The sequence below is a fragment of the Tursiops truncatus genome, chromosome 19, assembly GCF_011762595.2.
Source record: "Tursiops truncatus isolate mTurTru1 chromosome 19, mTurTru1.mat.Y, whole genome shotgun sequence".
NCBI classification, from domain to species: Eukaryota; Metazoa; Chordata; class Mammalia; order Artiodactyla; family Delphinidae; genus Tursiops; species Tursiops truncatus.
Window position 1 is genome coordinate 23,506,135 of NC_047052.1, and position 8,521 is coordinate 23,514,655.

The following is an 8,521-nucleotide window of genomic DNA, read 5'->3' on the forward strand; positions in this document are numbered from 1 at the left end:
TCTAAAAAAACAATGTTCTTGCTATGCAAATTCAGGTTCTAGGCAAGACCCCAGAGGAATCAGACTCTCTTATTCAGACCCAAGCAAGGCATTTCTGTCCAGATTTCTTCCCCTGAGACCTGCTCATTTATAAGGCTGGTTAAGCTCTAGACTCCAAGATCCATGGCTTCAAGATAATTGGATAAATGAAAAATCTCCAGTGGAGTTCATCGGTAGGGAAATGAGTATGGGGCTGACCTACTGTTTGCAGGGTGCTTCTCCTCTGAAGCCCTCAGCTGGCCAAGGACTCACCTATCAAATGTTCTGAACATAACTACAAAACCTAGTTGCCAGTCGTTTTCCCTGTCTGTAAATTCTAACACGCTCCTGATTGAAAACCGATACCAGTGCCCTTTTCACTGGAGAAGTAGGAGAGCTTATCTTCCATAAGGACCTTGACCCTTACCCTTTCCTTTCTCTCATTTATGCCTTGAGATCCCATTATTTCTTCTTTAGGTCATTAAACGCAAAATATTAATCCGTATTTTTTTTACCAGATCATAAGACTGAAGCAGGCCTCCTTCTAACATTAGCTGCCTTTAGTGTCTTAGTAATCAAAGTGGAGTGGGGAGGAAGATACAATAAGAGAAAAAAAAAAACAATTTCAATTCTCAGGAAGAAATGCAGTTGTGTGTGCAGGGTATAAATTATTTAGAAGATGATGGTTTGGGGAAAACTGAAGGCTTGTTTGCTTGGAGCTCAGATGTGTGGAAAACAGTGGATGATACCATTTAAAGGGCTGATTGGGGTCTGACTGAATGCCCTATGTAGCCAGGACACAGAATTACACAATTAAGAGGAGCAGCCTAGCTATAGGGATCTCAGAAGGATCTGTGTTCTGGCCGTCTGCTTTTTGTAGGTAGGTATCCATGGGCTCACTTGAGAGGAAACTAACATATATACTAAAAACTAGACATTTTTGTCTTTCATTGCATCCTTTAATCCAACAACCCTGTGAGTTAAACATTCCATAAAGCATACAATAGCTTATACACAAAGGCAAATGAGACTCGGAGAGGTTATCAAACTGGTTAACCAGTTAGCTGTCTAATTTACAGAACCAGTACTGTGACTATTGGCCGGATCTCGCTCGATGACCCCAGAAACATCTATATATCTTGCTTTTTCTTTCAGGTGTTACACCTCCTGTGCCCCCAAATAATGGAGTTAACATTTTCAAAGGACCAAGAAATGTTTAGTGTGGCTGTTGCACACAGGACAGAGAGACTGTGTGTGCTATGAAATGATAGTAGAAAGGTGAGCAGAGGTCTAATTGGGACGGAGAGAAGAAAATACATTTCCCTTGATGATTTCTTCATCTGAAAAATTGGGAGGTTATTGTAGAGAATAAATGAGATAACATATGCCCATCAATCCCTATAGTGCCTAGCAAGATATTAAACATTCAGTAGTAAGAATTCCAACTACAAGAACTAATGCCATTTATTATTACTTTTTATTCCAGAAAAGTGACTGTATGCCTTATGTAATTGGGGAGGGGGGGAGCGGGGGTGGCAGGGAACAACCTGATGAAAAATAAGGAGTTCTCTGCTCAGGCACAATGAGATCATTTGGAGGAAGAAAGCCAGAATATCCTTATGCAAAAAGGAAGAGTGAGAAAAAATTCAGCAGGCTCCCTGCATTTGTCTTTCTCTGCTTTCGGAGAATGCAGAAGTCAGGCCTTACATTATCTCCATCTGAAATGAGTTGTTTCTGTTTGGGTTTTCTACTGGAAGATACCAGAGAAAGTTTTAGGGTACATCAGAACATATGAGAGCACGATTTTTTTTTTCTTATGCTATTATCTTCCTCTGCTTCCAAAATAATTCTCACTCCAAAAATCCACAGCACACAAGATCTGCTTTGAAGGAGCCTCTGGGGCTACATTAATGAGACAAACTCCAGGGTACTGAAATAATTCAACCAAGACAAGACATATTATTAGACCGAGCAGATACTAGATGAAGAGAGTAAATGTAATCTCACCAGAAAATGTAAGTAGACCTTTTCTAGACTGCATTAATTTGGGTCTAAACTATGTTTTTTGTTGTTGTGTTTGTTTGTTTTTTCCCCGGTCTTCTGACTTCATATCTGGAAGACTAATCAGGTTATTAGCTTAATGATTTTTCCCGGGGCCATATTTTCAGGGACAAGTGACAACCTGATATATATCCTTTAAAGACCAATGACCTGGGATCTGGTCTTGGCTTTTTCCAAGAGCTTGGTTATGTAACTTTAGGCTCAGGAGTCAAAAGCATTCCCCATTTTTTTTCCCTAGAAAATGAAGAGGTTGAACTAGAAAAATCTCTAAGGGCCCTTTTGGCTCTAAAAGCTAGTAACTCTCTAAAATTGAGGAAATATTGTATCTTCTTCTTACCTCACAAGATTATTGCAAGGATCCGATAGGAGAGCTGATATGCTTGGAAATATACGAAGGGCTATGCAGATCTAAATAGTAATAGCAGAAGTGCGCCTTAGCCTCGGACTCCTGAGCTGAGGAGCTCAGCGGGACCTTGGATACCATTTGGTTTCATTATTCTCAAATGGTCTCCAAATTGATGTTTGTTATGCTGAATCAGAATCACCGTGTTTGCTTTTTGAAAATATACGTTCTCCTTGGAGACTTTGATTTAGTTGGTTAACCAAGGAATCTGGGATCTATAGTTTCAAAACCACATGCAGTTAAGGATTCTGATTCTTCTCAGGAACACATAATATTTAGTCCATCTTGTATTGCAGTGTATGAGTCCCTTCTGTAGTGAGGTCATACATTGTTTTGAAAGTAGGTTATAATAGTTACTTACCAGTATTTCAATATTGAAAGGTAGTACTAGATTATATTTAATGTTAGAAATCCTCGGTTTGAATTGCACTCTTCGACTTAATAACTGCATAACCTTGAGAAAATCACTTAACTTCTCTGAGCCTCAGTTTTCTCACACTTCAAATGATATCAACAATATCCTGTCCATTTACAGTGCCTTAATAATTAAAGAGAGACTGTATGTAAAAGAGCTAATGGAGCGTGTTATAATGTTAGCTCACCTCCTTCTTTACCTACCCTGTAAAATATCATAGCTATAAGGGCAGTGGTAAAACACAGTGCTGCATAATAATCATATTATTAGTAAATAAAATCTCGAGTTGCACAACATGTGTTTAGACATCCTACCATCTGAACAGATGCCAATGCACAAGTTTGTTTACAGGTGTCTGCTTCTTTCTCAGAGACTAAGTGTTGAGTGCATGGTGTTTGGGTGAGTAAAACTACCTTCTGTTATTGTTAGCTTGTTTTAAAATTTAGGGAGATATGCCCAAATGTATGTCTTGTAGGAATTTTGCCTTAGTATTTATCTGTACTTATTCACACACAGTGTTTGCAAAAGCAAGTACATTTTTCTTCTCCAAATATTCTCCCCCGTTTCCTACCATTCTAAGTCTCTTGAGCAAAGCCACTATTTACAATAGAGTTGTTTTCACGACACATTTATGAAAATACAGATCCCAATCACAGTTTCCCTCTGGACTACCAAAGAGAATTTGAAACCCTGTTAGTGGATGCAAGGTGAAAGGTGGGTTCAACTGTATATCAAAAATTGTATCTGCGGAACTGAAATTGTTTTATAAACCTCAATTAGGCCTCATACCACCCCCCTGAGGCAAGAAAGAAGTATTATGCACTTGTATGGAGACACAAACTGAAAACCCATGGAGACGTTAATCAATTTGCAATCAAATGTCTTATAGCTGGGCTGCAGTGAGTTAGGAACAAAATGAATTTCTTCCTAGGGAGCAGCTTACCTTCTTTTATTTGCCTGACTATTAGAGTGTATGAAACTTCTGGAAAATTATGAATGTTCAAAAGAAACCCCTGAGAAAGGATTAGCATTTGTTTCCCAGTTTAGTAAATGAGTGATTTGTTTTTCATGCAAAAGCAAAGCACCTCTTTTGTTTTGCCATACACTTCGGTGGAAATGACCCCTTTGAGGAAGGAGGAAAAGAAAAGCAAAGGAATTCAGGAATTAGGACAGCGATTGGTAGAACATTTCTTATCCTTTCTTCTCTCCATCTCCCTCTACACAGCAACCTATGCAGCTATTGCACGCTAGAGGGCGCTTGAGGTGGAAGAAAAAAGCCTCGACATCCCTTCAGCTAGGACAGTTGCCCGTGGAGGCGGGAGACGGCCACCTAAAAGCAGCGCTCTCTTTATCCGCAAGGGAGCATAAGTTCGGTAAACGAACAAACAAAAAATCTTTAGACAGTATTATGCAGCTTTGACAAATAAAGAAATTCTGTGCATATTCTCAGTAATGTAATTTCCTTTCAACTTCTTGGAACATTTGTCCAATGCATGTATAGCAGTCTCTAGTAACCAACTTGATGACAACTAATCAGAACTATAAACCCCGTTTTAGGCATAATAAGAGATGCTGGTGTGCCTCCCCCCCCCCCATATATTTGTATTCATGTGTAATGATGCATTAGTATAAGTGTGCAAATTTCAAATGATCGTAATCTTCTAAGTCTGATTTAAGATCAGTTAAATTTAATTAATACGTTTTAATGTTGATGCAATCTAATATACCAAATTAGTAGTATTTGCAGGGGGGGGGGTGGGCGGGTTTGGGAGAAAAAGCTCCCTTCCGTTGCTCTTTCTTCTTTTTAAAGCACAATGTGAACTATTTTTATTTTTTTCCTCTTCATGGCTCCCACGTTAAACAAGAGGGGTCTGGAATCTTAACCTAGCTGCTGTTCTCTTTCAGGAAAACCAAAAACCAAAACCTACAACCAAACAACAAATGAAAATGTGTGTAGTCCACCACACCTGGCTTGGCTTATTTGATAGCTTTGTACCAGTCCCCTTAAATCTATCTGCTGCCCCGCCCCCACCCACCCCCATTCAGTTTCTGTTTAGAAGCTGAATTGGAGCTTATCTCTTTTCTAGCACCTGGGAAGATGAGAGATAATGCCGTTTTGAAAAAACTTCTCCAAAATGCTCTCAGCACAGATGTGGTTTTCAGAAAGTGTTTACACCTCCATTTACTGAAAATATAATGGCAAGCTCAAGATTAGTAATTACAGTCAATATTAAGAGATCCAGGTCTAATTTCAGGGACAGCTGAAAGCAGCTGCCAGGAAATGTAGAGCATCACAACTCTAAACAGAGTCCAGTGATGATTGTACCCCAAGAACCATAACCATTTCTAAAGAAGTCAGTTTAATTTCTCAAATCCTGTAATAAGTGCTGGTGAAGTAATAAGCACATGATAAATTTAGTGTGCATACACTTTTCTTTGTCTTTATTTTACTTTATTTATTTTGTTTAGGATAGTATTCAGTCTTAGAATATTCCAGGACAAAAACAATAGGTAGTCATATAATACCATACTTTACTTTTATTCTTCTCATCTTTTTATAGATCACCTGAGAAAAGAATAGCCTAAGGCAGTGGTTCTCAAACTTTAGCAAGTCACAGAATGTCCCAGAGTATTTGTTAAAAGGCAGATTTCTGAGCCCCACCCAGATGCAGGGCAGGAAACTTTGCGTTTCTAACAAGTTCCCTGAAGATCGGGAGGTAGTACTTGGTCCAGAGATCACAGTTTGAGAACCACTATAATTGCTCACACTGTCTTCACTTGAGCACCATCACGTCTTTTCATGATTTTGGTAAAGAAGCTGGTTTAAAACAAACCCTTAAACTTAAAAAAAATAAAACCCACACTTTTCTAAATTTATTTAAACATTTAAATTTCTAAAAACAGCTTTCCTAATCTTTCCATTCTTATGACTTAGGCTCCAATATTGAAAGTCAAACTGAAATTTCAAAGTTTTCTTTTTTTTGCCTAATGACACAGTTGTCACATACTTTTATATTAAATACATAAAAAGTGTGTTTCTCAGGAAATTACTGAGAATAAAATATGCACCCCCTCCAAAAAAAAAAAAAGACATGGTCATTTTCAGATTTTTCATTGGAATTCCATAAGCTGAAATATGAGAAAAGGTTCCTGAATTCCTAGAAAATATCACATACTTACTGGTGTTATGTTTTTGCCTTCTTCATATTCACATTCTTCAAGTTTTTATTTTAAACCTTATTTTGAAATACCCTTGGCAGGTATCACATTGTAAAATCCCTTCATTCATGGAATCCACACTCCTCAACCTTACCTTTAAGATGTATTCCGTGAGTAAATGAATGAATTAATTAATCTAAATATTAATCTAAATTTAGAATCAGGAACTTCCCTGGCAGTCCAACCTTAAGACTCTGCCCTTCCACTGCAGGGGACTTGAGTTCAATCCCTGGTCGGGGAACTAAAATCCCTCATGCTGCGTGGTGTGGCAAAAAAAACAAACAAAAGAAAATTAAAAGCCGTCCAATAAATCTGAAAGTTCTCAGTAACCATACCATGGTAAACACATTTTTTTAAGTTAGTTTATTTTAGTTTTTTATTGTGTGCTGAAGAAGGAAAAGATGAAAAGTTTGAATTTTATCACAGGGAGTAATAGATAAGTTCCATTCTGCCATTTCCTGCCCCAACTGTAGAAGTTGGAGTCTTCCTAGCTCTCCTTCCCCCTTCCAGGGCTCTGATTCCTGTAAGCCATCTGATTCCTCACCCTTCAACTAACCAGTCACTTGGTTTACTCTCTTCCTTGCTGAAAATTAGAAGAAAAGTTCCACTCCTAGTGAAAAAGGAAAGTGTCTTTTACTACATGGAGTCACTCTCCATCTCATTCTACTGCAGAGACTCCTCTGCAAAATAGTCTGCCTGTCATCAAAATGCAGGCCGGAGACATCCTGCCTCATCCCACTGTAGCATCAATCAGCCAAGGTTATGGTTATTCTGAATGCAATCTTCCCTCTCACCGACCCCTAACCCTCACTCCTTCTCTGATTACACTCCTGCCCTATCAGATAACTCCTCACCCTTTCTCCCCTGAAATACTCCACAACACATGCAATTTTAGTGGCCCTCCTAAAAGGCCTGTGTAACAGTCCTCTTCCTACTGGAAGGCTATAACCCTGGAGAGGATGTTGAAAGAAAACTATCTTAAGGATTTAGGCTCTCACCATTGTGACATTACACTGCATCCTATTAAGAGGGGGTAGAATTGTTAAAGAGGCAAATGCCTTGTCTTTCAGCATCCCTGATTATTTTAGAAATATCCTTATAGCTCTTTTTAACATGATCCTAATCCTCTTTCATACTACTTAATGATCCAGGCCTCTCCCAAGAATTAGGAGAAAATTAGCAGGAAATTCCTACTGCAGCGCTTTGAGCAGAGTTTAACAATGTAGAGAGAGAGGGCTACCTTGAATTCTAGATGGCCAAAATTCAGCTAGGACAGTGTATGCAACTGCTCAGAGAATAAATGTGGCTAAGGTGAGTCAAAACAAACTCATTCTAACCCAAGGTAACTCAAGCCATTGGATTCTGACTCTCTTCACTTTGTCATCAAAATAGTTTTATTTTTCCTTTAGGAAAATGAGATTTGAGGATAGTGTCTAGCTCTACCACTCTAGCTTTCTTTTGAGGTGAGTTTGTTACTTGTAACAATTCCCAGGCTTCAATAACACATAAACTTTTCTTTAGTTCTCATAGATGTACGAAGGTACCCCAAGGAAAGGTTTAGCATTTGTTCAAAGTGAAAATGTCTGAAAATTAAGCACAGCCCAAGATGTGATCTATTTCACTTGGTTCACTTGGGACTGCCTGGTCCAACAGCAGTTACAATTTGATTGAGGCGTGACTGCTGTTACTTTTTCCAAGACAGAATTAGCCAATTCCTGAATACCCTGTAAGCAGACAAAATCTGAGCTGAGAACAGTTACTTAGTGACTGCCTTGTGGGAAAATACCTCCTGGTTCTCTTCACCCTCTCTCTCTGAAATAATTCACTAAGTTTCTTGCCCATATCAGCTAGAATGTGAAACTGACAGATATTAGACCTGTAGTCAATATTGTGTTCAGTATTTCACCAATGGATGGTAGATGCAGCAGATACAAAACAGTCAACTTTGCATAAATATTATAAGCATATTGTGTCTGTTTTCTCATTCTCTTCCCTCTGTCTCATTAATTTGAGTCCGACAGTACAAGCTCTACGGACCTTGTGTCTGGTTCTCCATACCCTTTCTTTTTCCGTTCCGGCTCTGTCTCCAGGTAGTAAAACCCTTCCTCAGAGTTCGGCTTTAGTGCACAGAGAATGGACTAAGTGTCCTGTGGCGGGAAGTTAAACAAACAAACAAGCAAACAAAAGATTGGCTCATCGGTGTTTTTCACGAATTTTATTAAAAGATGATCATAGTGGCCTCATATTCCTACGTCTTTGCCCCATTGATGAGAAGAAAAGACATCTGGACCTCCTGATTCATGATTCCTCTTCTTGCACTGTCTCTACCCCAGGGTGGCCAATTCTCAAGGTTTGAGTGGAGTCTATTAAAGGACCTGAAAGGGCATCTCGTGGCGGAGGCAGAG

At 39.0% G+C, this 8,521-nt stretch overlaps 1 long non-coding RNA gene across 1 annotated transcript; it reads left to right on the top strand.

Moving 5' to 3' along the window:
- Positions 1-1,972: 1,972 nt before the first annotated feature.
- Positions 1,973-8,521, top strand: LOC141277242 (uncharacterized). The gene is made up of 3 exons (XR_012328291.1): positions 1,973-2,033; positions 3,249-3,296; positions 8,450-8,521. It is a non-coding gene; the product is annotated as an uncharacterized lncRNA (long non-coding RNA).